This window comes from Ursus arctos, unplaced genomic scaffold, assembly GCF_023065955.2.
Source record: "Ursus arctos isolate Adak ecotype North America unplaced genomic scaffold, UrsArc2.0 scaffold_23, whole genome shotgun sequence".
Classification (NCBI taxonomy): Eukaryota; Metazoa; Chordata; class Mammalia; order Carnivora; family Ursidae; genus Ursus; species Ursus arctos.
Window position 1 is genome coordinate 37,638,228 of NW_026622908.1, and position 13,643 is coordinate 37,651,870.

The 13,643-nt window shown below is 42.3% G+C and overlaps 1 long non-coding RNA gene across 1 annotated transcript; it reads right to left on the reverse strand.

Annotated features, from left to right (window-relative positions):
• Nucleotides 1-8,373: 8,373 nt before the first annotated feature.
• On the reverse strand, nucleotides 8,374-13,348 carry LOC130544668 (uncharacterized). Its single transcript, XR_008961127.1, has 3 exons — nucleotides 13,165-13,348; nucleotides 12,956-13,054; nucleotides 8,374-8,553 (listed from the first exon to the last, which is right to left on the reverse strand). It is a non-coding gene; the product is annotated as an uncharacterized LOC130544668 (long non-coding RNA).
• Between the last annotated feature and the right edge of the window lie 295 nt (nucleotides 13,349-13,643).

The window sequence follows — 13,643 nt, forward strand, 5'->3', positions numbered from 1 at the left end:
ATATAATGGCTTTGTCTGGTCATTCTTACCTGGTCCTTCCTTAGATGTAATCTATTCTAGAGAAATCATTAACTCCTTGTCCCTTACCAGAAGGACATACGTTATTTGCATTCTGAGGCATGTACAGTGTGGGGTGGAGGTGCAGGTCCTAACAGAATAGAAGCAGGAAAAGGAGAAAAAGCAGATTTTTATGGAGTCCTTCAGTTTCCCTGTCTCAAAAAGGTGTACATACATTTCAGTGAGACAGAGAAAGAACTTACCAGTTTTCTAAAGTAAATATTACAAGAAAGGGAGGAAGAGGGAAGTCTTTTCCCTCATTCTCAACAGGGCAAATTAATCCTTCTATCTTTAACTTGTATTTGCTCTTACAGGTGTATTTGGTACACTGGCTCATGGTTTTTCAAAGTAACATTGGAAAATGTGTGAAGGGAAGTGGAAGATATAGGCTTCCAGTTCTAGCATGAATAAGTCACAGAAGTGAAAGGCACAGCATAGAGAATATAGTCAATGGTGTTGTAATCATGTATTGTGACAGGTGGTAGCTATGTATTTGGGGAGCACTGCCTAACATTATAAGGGCCAAGGGCAGGTCACCCTCAAAATATACCACAACAGCATATTGATTATCTTGAATCAAAGCAACTTGGTAAACAGTTGTTGCCAGGACACTCAGAACTTCCTCTGCCCCTCTGAAAGCAGGAAACAAATGTCCCATATAGAAAAATACCCTTCCTGTACAAAGAAGTAAAAGGACACCCTTATCACCTGAGAAAGGGACTTTAAAGGCAAGAAAGCTGTAGAAATAAACCTTGTTACTTTTTTGCTAATCTACTACTCCAGCCCAAATTCTGCTTATAATTCCTTACTCATTTAAGGTCCTAACTACCTGTTTTCCTTTTCCTGTAAATTCCTCCCAAATGGAGAGCCTCTTTGTCTAAATATATAAAAACTGCCTGCTTTGGTCATTTCTTTGGGCCTCAACTTCATTATTGGACCTCTGTGCACACATAATTAAACCGTTTTTTCCCCTCCTGTTTATCTATGACCTATAAATTGAATTCTTAGTCCAGCTGGAAGACCTTGAATGGCAGAGGAAGAATTCTTCCTCCCCTGCAACATGCAGACATGTCTAATCACTATGTTGTACACCTGAAGGCAATATAACATTGTGTGTCAACTTTACCTCGATTTTTTAAAAAGGGAAAAATTTGTGGATATAGTAGGCTTGCAATACAACTGTAAATAAATTTGCTAGCATTAAAAATGAAGTAAAACTGTTTTCTGTCTTTTCTACATTTTGTGGAAAGGATTCTGGGTTGGCAGGATTTAAAATTTTCTTCATCATCAAAAATCCTCTCTTTATCTAGACATTTGTCTCAGAAAGCACCTGTTCAGCTTTATTACAAACCACTAATCAGGGACTCCTGGGTGGCTCAGTCAGTTGAGCGTCTGCCTTCAGCTCAGGTTGGGATCAAGTCCCACATCGGGTTCCTTGCTCAGCAGGGAGCCTGCTTCTCCCTCTGCCTGCTGCTCCCCCTGCTTGTGCATTCTCTCTCTCTCTTCTCCCACCCCTGGCAAATAAAGAAAAAAAAATAAATTCTTAAAAACCAAAAAGAAACCACTAATCAATTTTCAAGAGAGGTGGTACAACTTAATGATAAAAAAGCAAGAACAGGGTGAATGGATACGATGGGAATTGGCTGGTGGGACTGATGTGGGGTCATTGAGCATGATGGTCAAGAAAACATTCTTGAGATGTTTTGGTGCAAAAAGGTGCTTTTATTATAGCATGAGGATAGGACCTGTGGGCAGAAAGAGCTGCGCTGGGATTATGAGGTGCAACTGATTATATACTTCTAAGCTGTGGGGGTAGAGATATCAAAAATCTCTAAAAGGATTTCCCTATGTTAAAGAAGACTTACAGGACCCTGGAGGTCTGGCTGTTGTCAAGATAAGGTTGCTTTTAGTCTCTTGCAAAGCATCAAGGCAGCTGTGAGTTCCTCAAGGAATGTCACACTCTGCGTGTCTCAGGGATTTATCAGTGGGCTACAAGTTGTAAGGAAATTTAATTTTATTGACATTTCTCTTGCCTTGGTTCTCCTCATCAGGATGACTCCCCATCTGTCCTTATATGAGTGGGACTCAGGAAAGACAGACCAAAGAGACTGACAGGGAGCACTAGGTGTATGAAATTAGTTGAAGATTCCATTACCTGATTATTGTTAGTGATCCTGCTTAAAGCTTGACCTCTGAAAGAATAGGAGGTGATTGGTTTTGCTTTTCCTGGGTAGTCTTCTGCCTCGGTGACCTCCTGAGAAGATTTTTATTTACTCAGAAATTGCTCAATTAAAATCACCTACTACTCAAAAACTTCATGGAGAGCAGAGACTAGGACCAAGGGGATAGGAAATCCTGAGAGAGTAGTATATAAGAACTAGGACACTTTCTAGAAATATCAGCAGAAGCCTGGCAGATAATTACTGACATGGATTCTTAACATCTCAACAAGGAGACATACTACTAATTTTAAATACTGCCAAGTAGAAAGGGATATTTGGGCACATGATTGGTCCCGAAGAGGAAGTACATTTTTTAGCTGATTTTTTTTTGGAGCAATTTGAGCCAATTTTTGTGACGTAACCTGTCACAGTGGGTAAAGGCATGGATCCCACAGTGTTGCCCTCAGAGGACAGTTCCTATGCATGGGTGTAGTGTTAGCCCAGACAGTTTTTTGTTTTGTTTTTGGTAATGCAAGTGTCTGACAACTTACGCTTTGATTGTGAGAGGCATTCGTTTCAAAGAGGCATCCGCCTCAAAGACAGCTGTCTGGAATAAATACACTGCCAGCCACATGGTAAACAGCCAGGCCTCCTCTTGCACGGACTCCTTCGTTTCAGAGTTCTTTGTTGATTTTCCTAAATGATCCTTTGGGCCACTTGTTTCTTCTCTTCCCAGTGCTTTCAATTCCTGCTCTTGTGTTTTAAATTCACCAAAAAAGAATGAGTCCCCCAAACCCTAGGTCCTCACCCTCATCCCCAATAAAAGCAGAACCCTAGACCCCTGCTCTCTCCTTCCCTCTCACCCTTGACCTTGCTATGTGACCCCAGTGTGCTGCGTAATTTCCAGGTCTTTCTTGATGATTGCTGCTGGAGGGCGTTTTGCAATCCTAATAACCACAAATGTTGGTCCAGCCCTAACATTCGTTTGGTAAGGGGTGATGTCTGTGGGAGGCTCACTGGGGCCCAGATGAGTGTTCCCAGGCATTTCTAGCCAATTTGCACTACTGTAGATGGGCTGAGACCGCACAAAACCCTGGAACTGCATGGTGATAACAAGATTCACACCGTGGAGGAGGGATTTGTCAGTATTAGACTCACAACAACACATCTTGTCTGAGAGAGGAGGATTCCTGTGGGATTGCTGTGTGGGTTATAGCCTAAAACCAAAACTGTCCCCAAGTCATCTTAATCATGTTGAAAAGGACTTGCTAGCCCAAATAGGGACAGTAGAGGGAGCACTTTCCCACGGGAGTGGATACTGCGGACAATCAGCCTACAAGGACCACGGAGCTGTAGAATTGACTAAGTATTCTAATACAACACATGACCATCATCATCACTGGGCTTTTACTCTTATTGAGGAAATACTGTTGGGTATTGGTGGAAAGCTGATGTCTGAGAATCAGTGTTCCAGCCTGTAAGAGGACCAGCTAAGGGGTGGAAGGAATGACTTTGTGAGAGAGATACAATCTACATGAACGATCACTGTCCTTCACGGGCACATATGCCATGAATAACTAGGAAATACTTTTTGTGGTGCATCAGGCTAGAATTAGATGGAAGAACAGCACCACTTTTATTTAGTGAAGTGGGTATGCCCTGGGTTACAAGTCCAGAAAATTCACATAGATTATGTTAAAAATTTCCACTACACAAGAAAGTTTAATATGGAAAGTGTATTGCATAGTTAAAAATGTATTGTAATAAAATCAACTTCACTGATCATATAAAATAACGTAAGATAGCATTAATGAAAACAAGGGCTTCAGGAAATCTTTGGTTTATGAAAACTTATAAAAATCAGGGTAGCATGGGCCCAAATAGGTGAGGATGTGGCATGCACCGACTTCTGCACAGAACTCAGGAGGAACGCAGCAGTGGGGAGGAGCTGGTGTTGAGAACATGTGTGAGCTTTGATAAAGTCCTTAGTGCATGGGAAGTGGAGTCAGATTATTATCTTAAGGATATGTTACCAAGATGAAGAACATCACAGATACTCATCTGGCAGGTTGAATGAGATAAGTCACAGGAAACAAATGGCCAACACAGGACTCTGGGCAATGTTTTCTTCACACATCATACATCAGAGCAGGCCATTGTCTTTGAACACTGTAAGTTAGAGACCACACACCAGAAGGGACAATAACCCATTTGTGTGTACTGAGAATATGCAAAGGTAGGAAGAAATCTTTTCTCATCTTAACCCCGTGCTTTGTCTCCGAGAAGGCATCTAAGTGGGAGGGATACAAGTGCCTAGACTATGGGGGTCTCTATAAGTTGAGCTAGAGGAAATTTGTAAATGGAAAACTCTTGTTTGAAATCTTGCTGTGAATGGGCAGTTGCTTTTGCTCCTGAAAGATGAGGGGGAAAGGTAAATATCTGGGTTTCAGTCTTACAGGGCTGCAGTCCCTGCTTTAAGATCAATAGCTGTGTGTACATTGCTGAGGATAGGAAGCTGTAATTCAATCTAGATTTATCTGCTTGGGTAGGTATGGGAAAAATCTGGGTTATGCCTTGATCCATACATGGAAGTAAAATGTGGTACATTTCCCAGAGACACGAAATCCCCTGCCATTGGATTTTGCTATTGAACAAGGAAAATATTTAAATGTGAATCTATGCTGAGAAGTGTTTTCTTTCCTGGTGTGAACAGCCACGCAGGGACATTGCAGGCAGAGACAGCCCAGGACGACACGATAAACCTTCCTGAGAATGAGAGTATAACCCAACTGCGTCGGCTGGGTACCTGGGTTTTACCCTCCCAGCAGCAGAAGAGTCTGCTGCTCTTCCTGAAGGGACAGCCCCAGGTCCCAGGGGTGAGTGGGCACATGATCTGAGCACAGGCTGTGGGGAGAGGAACAATTCCTGAGTTGGGACTGGGATTTCCTCACGGCTCTCCAATTCTCTAGATCATTGACTGTGATGGACTGAGTGGAGCCATCCTGAACGGCACAAACCTTATAGATTCAAGAAGTGGAAAGAAATGTTGTGAAGCTGTCCATCACTGGAATTTTAAAAATTGTCTCTACTTAGGTAGCAATTACATGAAAAAAGAGTTTTAGGCTAATGTCAATGTCCTGCATTGGACGGGGAAAAAGACTTGATAGGTAGACTGTTAACTTCCTGGGAGGTCATCTCAGGATTGGGGTCTCAGAGGTGAGAGAGAAGTTAACGTGCACTGATTTGCGAGAGAATCTCCGTCCTGAGAAGCTGCCCCTCAAGGATGTCTTTTACCCTCCAGGTGGCTCAGATCCTCACTGGGCTGTTAACACTGTGCCTGGGTGTGACAATCAGTCCTTTTTCTCCATACGACTATGGACATCGACGTTGCATGATCACTAACATAGGCTATCATGTATGGGGTTCCTTCTCCGTGAGTATTAGATTGTTCCAGTGTTTGCAATTTTTCCGGTATCTGCAATACCTTCACCTTTCTCTCTCAAAAATCCATGCACTGCTGTTTAGGTCCTAAGCGTGGGCTGACTGTTTGGGTAGATAATATTGGCAGGGGAATGGGGGGCGCCAGGAGGATGTTGTAAGGATGGGAGTGCAGGTACAAGCTCTGAGTAGGTTCTCTCTCTTTGGTCAGTTCCTCATTTCTGGAGCACTGTCCGTTGCTGCTGGACGGAAAGTAACCAAGTGTCTGGTAAGTGTCTCATTGTTGAGGCTCGGGTAGGTCTAGTGAAACAGGGACTTGTTCAGCTACAAGGCTAAGGCACATACCAAAACCTGCTTGTTCTCTAAAGAAGGACCCTACAAATGTTTGGGCGGGTTGTCCCTAGAAGTGGTTCCTCCATGACACGTAGGCAAGAATGAAGGGCTTAGTGCTGTTGTCTGACTTTCCATGGGCAACATGCTCCCTGTGCCTGAGCCTGAGGCAGACAAAGCTGCAACTATGCCGGAGGGTCCATCCTTCTTCCTTAGACTGGGGAAGATCCCCAAGTAAATTCCCAAACTCAACTCAGAGCTGCTGAATGGCCCTGACCAACAAGTCTAACACAGGAAGAACAGGAGAAGGGTTTGCAACAGCTTATCTCTCTCATTCTTTTTAGATCCGAGGCAGCCTGGGAATGAAAACGGTCAGTGCTATTGTAGCAGGGTTTGGCACAAGTATGATCATTCTTGAAGAACTAGTCATGTATGGAAGTAGGATATGGAGGTCTTCCAGGGAAAGTTTATTTATAGTAAGTATATCCTGTCTTCAACATGGAAATCTGTAAACTGGTTTTGTCTGAATTTTCCTCTGTAAATTCTCACCATGGAACTGACCGCAGCCATTGGTTACGTAGATGCTGGACACCCTCCTGAAGGCGAAGGGATCTAGGCCTTTGCATCTTGCCAGGAGCACTGAGCAAAAAAAATTAGCTTTTCGATACCATTCAGGTCTGAAGGCCCTGATGTGTGGTCGGTGAGTGGAAAATTCTGTAAGAACTCAGTTCTCGGAGGGGCAGTTTTCTTGTGATTTTAAAAACTATCTGAGGAGGAAAAGGAAAACTGGTGTTCTGCGTGCTCCATGATGTTCAGGGATTCTGAGCAACCAACTGAAGGGACGGGGGAGTGTGCGTTCATATTCTCAAATGCATGGGCAACCAGAGTGAGGGAGAAGTTCACGGGGTTAACTGCAGGCTGCTCTAAGACACAGCTGCTGAAAGACCAAAGGAGCTGTGTAAGCCAAGAAGTCAACACCGGTCATGAGAGGTGGGGAGGAGACAGGCAAACAAACAAAAGCCAGTATGGACAGGCCTGGGCTTACCTGACATTCTTGAGCCTGTGAGGAAAAGAGGAGCATTTTCTTTTTTAATATAATGTTAGTCACCATACAGTACATCCTTAGTTTTTGATGTAGTGTTCCATGATTCATTGTTTGCATATAACACCAGTGCTCCGTGCAATACGTGCCCTCCTTAATACCAGTCACCAGGCTAGCCCATTCCCCCACTCTCCTCCCCTCTGAAGCCCTCAGTTTGTTTCCTGGAGTCCATAGTCTCTCATGGTTCATTTCCCCCTCCGTTTCCCCCCCTTCATTTCCCCCTTCCTTCTCCAAACGATCTCCCTACTATTCCTTATGTTCCACAAATAAGTGAAACCATATGATAATTGCCTTTCTCTGCTTGACTTATCTCACTTAGCATAATCTCCTCCAGTCCCATCCACGTCAGTGCAAATGTTGGGCAATCAGTCTTTCTGACAACAGAGTAATATTCCATTGCACATATGAACCACATCTTCTTAATCCATTCGTCTGTTGAAGGGCATCTCGGCTCCTTCCACAATTTGGTTATTGTGGACATTGCTGCTATGAACTCTAATAATATCCATTCTCGAGTTGTTAATTTGGTATATTTGAATTGGGAGAAAATTCAGGAATTCCTGTTAAAGAAAAGGGTTCATGTTGTAAGTAGATGAACTAGCACCAGATGTGAAATTTGGCCAACAGCTTCTGCCCGATTCTTTCCTCTCCCAACACCCGCTTTTCTGTCTTCTATAACCTGTGGGGATTTTCCGTGTGTTTGACAGGGAATGCTAACTGGAATGCTGTTTCTCTCTCTGGCGGAAGGCTGCATCGCTTTGTCCCTCTCTATATTTGCATGCAGGGTGGCCTGTTCTGTCAACAAGGTGAGTACTCTGGGTCTTTATGGGGTCTTTCTCTCTCTCTCTCTCTCTCTCTGTGTGTATGTGTGTATGTGTTTGTGTGTGTCCCCTTTTTGTGGGGCAGATTAGGAAAAGAAAGGGGAGAAATGCTGTTTCATAGAGAAATCTTTATCATCTTTGAAGGAGGTAGCGCAGGTGGAGATGGGGGGAAATGCCAACCACACTCAGCCAAAGAACTGTCCCTAGACGCTGAAGAGTCCTCTTTTTCTGGTATGAAGGTCATTTCTGGTATTGTTGAAGAGGTGTAAGGAGAGGAGGGTTAAAACAAGAATGGGAACATAGACCCACCAGGTGTCAGGATTCTGAAGGAAGGTGCTGAGCAGCCATATTGCTCCTAAGCATATGGGACAACGACGTCCCCCCCAACTGTAGACTACAAGAATCTAACGTTCTGATTTTTCCACAGGTGGTGGTTTTCTTACCAAATAACAACAACGGCCCCTCAGTAGTCTCTCCTGAACACGTGTATGATGAGGTCGCATTTTAGTAGATCGCAGTGGTTCGGCATTTCCAATCAGTTTGATCTATTTATTCTCCCTCATTTAACTGTTTATCACATACAACTAAGACTGTGAGAATACATGTGTCTGACTCTCCTTAAGTTTATATACTTGCGATCCATCTGTGACAAAACACAGGATAATAAAGACTTATTTTATTTGCTGATGAGGATTATTCTTTTGATTTCCCACCATACATTTACCAACTTTTCAAGGAATCATACAACAGTGTTATTCTAAGGTCCCCAGATTTGCATAAACAGAAATAAGTTGCTTGATTTGGATTTTCTTGTACCGGTCTGTGTTGTGCCAAATCTTTCACAGGAGAAAAAGAAATGCGAAATGCATGTCAGTTATTTCTCATTCCAACAGCTCTGTGTGTCCCTATTTTTTTTCTCTTTCTTTCTTTCTTTCTTTCTTTCTTTCTTTCTCCCTCCCTCCCTCCCTCTCTCTCTCCCTTTTTCTTCTTTCCTTCTTTCTTTCTTTCTTTCTTTCTTTCTTTCTTTCTTTCTTTCTTTCTTCCTTCCTTCCTTCTTTCTTTCTTTCTTTCTTTCTTTCTTTCTTTCTTTCTCCCTCCCTCCCTCCCTCCCTCTCTCTCTCCCTTTCTTTTCTTCTTTCCTTCTTTCTTTCTTTCTTTCTTTCTTCCTTCCTTCCTTCCTTCCTTCTTTCTTTCTTTCTTTCTTTCTTTCTTTCTTTCTTTCTTTCTTTCTTTCTTTCTTTCTTTCTTTCCTGCCCCTCTGGCTGAAGAGCCAGGATATTTCTACTACCAATGAATTCTTAGTCAGTGTCAAGCAAGATAAAACCTGTGTTTTTCTTCCTGGGTTCCTTGATAACACTCTCAGACACAGGCATTTTGGTATTCAGAATAACAGCCCCACAAAACTCATTAGATCCTGATTCCTAAAACGATTAAATATATTACATGGCAAATGGGAGTCAAACATTGCAAAAAGAATTAAGATTGCTAATTCTGGACTTTCTCTCAGGCCCAATATAATCATATGGGTTCTAAAAGTAGGGAACTTTTCCCAGTTGTGGTCATGGAAGTGGTGTGACAAAGGAAGGAAGAGTCAGAGATGCAACATGACAAGGGCCTGACCCACCATTGCTGGCTTCGAAGGGGCTGGAGCCAGGGAATGTGATTATATTGGGCCTGAGAGACAATTCAGGAGAATCTCCCTATTTTATTTTATTTTATTTTATTTTATTTTATTTTATTTTACTTTATTTTATTTTATTTTATTTTATTTTATTATCTTTTTAATTTAATTTAATTAAAAAAATTTTTTTTAGAGAGAGAAAATGTGAGTTGGGGGGAGAGGAATGAAGGGAGAGAGAGAATCTTAAGTGGGCTCCAGGCCCAGCACATAGTCTGACACGACTCAATCTCACAATGCTGAGATCATGACCTCAACCAAAATCAAGAGTCAGACGCTTAACTGACTGAGCCACCCAGGTGCCCCTCTCCCTATTTTAAAGTCAGATGTAAACAATCCTTTAAGAAGCAATCCTTACTCATCCTGTTTGAGGAGCCATTGGCTTTCCTTCCAGTTAATAAATTACAGATGATATAGATGTAGGCTGGGGAAAACATAATCATTTAAATCAATGATGCTGGACCAAGAGTGTTAAGTGAACTTAGGAGGGAGAAAAGGTAAAATTAGACTCATAATTCACATCATATAAAAGGCAATTCCACATGAATAATGGATTTAGAAAAGAAAATCATCACAAAGTCTAGAAGGCAGTATAGAATGATATATTACTATGTTGAGGCACAGAAAAATTTCTCAGACAAGATGCTTAAAACTTGCCTGAAAGTATGTTTTATACAGTTGTTGCAAAATTAATTTTTCAATGAAAAAGAAACATAAAGAGAGTGAAAAATCAAGAAGTAACTTTCTAAGGCATAATTGCAACACACAAAGCATCAACAGGATTAATGTGCAGAATCTTTTTTTAAAAAAGATTTTATTTATCAATTTGAGAGAGAAAGTGAGAGAGAGCATGAGCAGGGTAGTTGATGGGTGGTGGGGAAGGGTAGAGGGAGAGGGAGAAGCAGACTCCCTGCTGAGCAGGGACCCCAATGTGGGGCTCCATCTCCCCATGACCCTTGGATCATGATCTGAGCCAAAGACAGATGCTTCACTGACTGAGCCACCCAGGCACCCCTAATGTGCAGAATCTTTACAGACTGCAACAAGTCAATTTTTTCAGAAAGACATAGAAAAGGACAAAAAATATTAACAGGGACTTCATAGAAGAGGACACGCCGATAACAAAGAAGCACAAGAAAATCCACCTTATCAGTCTTCAGGGAAATGTAAATTAAGTCCATGGTGGGTGCACAACTTCCTGCCAAGTAGGGAATCTGATAACACCAGCTGTTGGCTAAGATGTAGATTAATGTGAAAATTTACTCTTATTTTGTAGGAGGCATTTGATTTAAAAAACACTTTGGAAAACAATTTTAAGTTTTCTCATAAAGTTACATACCATATTTTCCAAAGAACTAGTTCTTGCCCTCCTAGGTATAGACCCAAGGGTATACTTTTTTTTTTTTTTTTTTTAAATTTCATCTATTTATTTGAAAGAGAGAGAGTGAGAGAGAGAAAGGACAAGAGGGGGGAGGGTCAGAAGAAGAGGCAGACTCCCCGCTGAGCAAGGAGCCCGACGACGTGGAGCTTGGTCCCTGGACTCCGGGATCATGACCTGAGCAGAAGGCAGATGCTAACCGACTGAGCCACACAGGCGTCCCCCAAGGGTATACTTGCACACATGTAGATTAGGACTCAGGCACCAAAAAGTATTTTTTTTTTAAAGACTTCATTTATTTATTTAAGAGAGAGGAGAAACTGCGAGCTGGAGGGAGAGGGAGAGAGAATCTGAAGCCCAACACTGAGCACAGAGCCCAACGGGGAACTCGATCTAATGATCGCAAGGTCATGACCTGAGTTGAAACCAAGAGTTGGCCACTTAACCGACTGAGCCACCCAGGGCTCCACTGAAAGGTATTTTAAAGCAAAGATGGTGTTAGCAAACATTGAAATAATGCAATCATCCATCTACAGTGTGATGGATAAAAAATACACACACACACACATTCCCACATACAGAGAGAGAGGAGAGTATGTATTCACTTAGGAACATTACAAAGCAGTGAAAATTAATGAACCACAACTCCATGTGGCAACCTCAATGAGCCTATTATGAAGTGAGGAAGAGGAAGGACACCAAGTGGACCAAAGAGGGATATGCCAGTCAGAGGAAGTAGAGTAATGGTGCATATGGTCTATCATCATGGGGAGATGTTCAGACCAAGGAGAGAGGGGATTCTGATTATTTCTGAAAATGATAATTAGGCCTAAACAATAATTAACATTTGAGATTTCTTCATTATTTTTCTTTTTTGTTTTGTTTCCATTTTCTTTGGTTAATTCAGTTATAAGAATCTTTTTCTTTAAAAGTTTTTTAAAAAGATTTTATTTATTTATTTGAGAGAGAGAGAGACAGAGACAGAGACAGCAACAGAGAGCAGAAGCAGGGAGGAGAGGGAGAAGCAGGCTCCCCGCTGAAGAGGGGAGCCCAACGCGAGGCTCCATTGCAGGACTCTGGGATCATGACATGAGCCAAAGGCAGATGCTTAACCGACTGAGCCACCTAGGTGCCCCAAGAATCTTTTTCTTTAAACCACCAGCCCATGATCTTTATGAGAATGAATGTGGATATTTGCAGTACCCCCTCCTTAAATGCTTCAGTTCATATTTTATTAGCATAAAGCATGTCAGAAAGGGTTCTCTATTTCCTATGAAAACTAGTGTTATTTTGTGAAGCATAGTGCATGGACGGAGTCTCCCACAATAGATAGAGTCAGGTTTGAACTATGGCCAAACCAGTTATGAGTGATGTGACCTACAGCAGATCTTGTCTTTGCTAAGCCTGAATTCCCCATCTATAGAAGAGGGGTAGCTCTTAGGGGGTGTGCTATGGCTGGAGGGTTGCTTTCTCTTCTAAAGTGTTGCCTTCCATGGGGAGGGAGCTCCACCAGAACAACACTTCTGGCCTCTTTTTCATCCGTCTCTTCCTACTTGCGCAGAAAGGAGGAAGCGGTGTGGTACATTTGGAAGGAGGGACGAAGTGTAGAGGGTCACTGCTCCCTCTGGAAGAACTGCCTGGTTGCAAAGCTTAGAAAGGTAGTACTAGCCTCGTGTGGGTCCATCCTTGCCATGACTTTGCATGGTTGTGTCATTCTGAGACCCACCTTTGGGAATCTAGAAGCCACCAGTTATAAGCCACATCTACTGGTATCAGACTTACTGGTCTTCTTCTGTTTTACTCTATGATTTTCTAAGAGGTTAGAAACATGTTGAAGGAAGATAAATAATATTTACTGTGTGTCCCTCAAATCTCAATACTTTGTGTTTAAGTCAGGGCCACTAAAAAGAGAATAAACCTAATATTTTGGGTCACAGAATGATGCACACAAATCGAAACATCTCACTGGGGCATGGAGGAAGGACTTACCTTTCCGTTGTCTTATAGAGGGGCCTTGCAGGGTGTCTACTTTGACAGTCATTTAGCTCATAATAGCATGGTCCCTTGGTGAACCGTTATATCTGTAAACTATGAAAGAAGCAATAGGAAATATTTATAACTCTTTCTTTATCTATCTATGTATCTATCTATCTAGCAAGAGAGGAGAAAGAGATATTTACTTTAAAGAATTGACTCACATAATTATGGAGGCTGGCAAACTCAAAATCTGCAGGGTGGGCCCGCAGCTCGAGACCCAGCCCAGGGAAGAGCTGATGTTGCATTTTGAGTCCAGAAGCAGTCTGCTTGCAGAATTCCCTCTTTCTCTTGGGAAGTCAGTCTTTTTTCTTTTAAGGCATTCAACTGCTTAGATGAGAGAGTTGTTTTTTGCTGTTGCTGCTGTTGCTTAATTCAGAGGTCTCTGACGGCAAGGAATCATGACCGGAAGGCATGAGACTACCCACACTCAGAGATCCTAGTTTTTAATACGGGTACATTGACTGGGTGGAGCTATTTCCTTCGACGAGAGGAGCAAGTATGTTTTGAGAGTGGGAAGGAAGGGTGCCAGTGGGTAATTTTGCACCAGAATTACAGATGGCAGAGGAAACTAGCTCTTGCCCAGAATCTATCTTGCTCTCCATTCTGGACATGGAGTTTAACTGTACGTTTTAGCATTGGA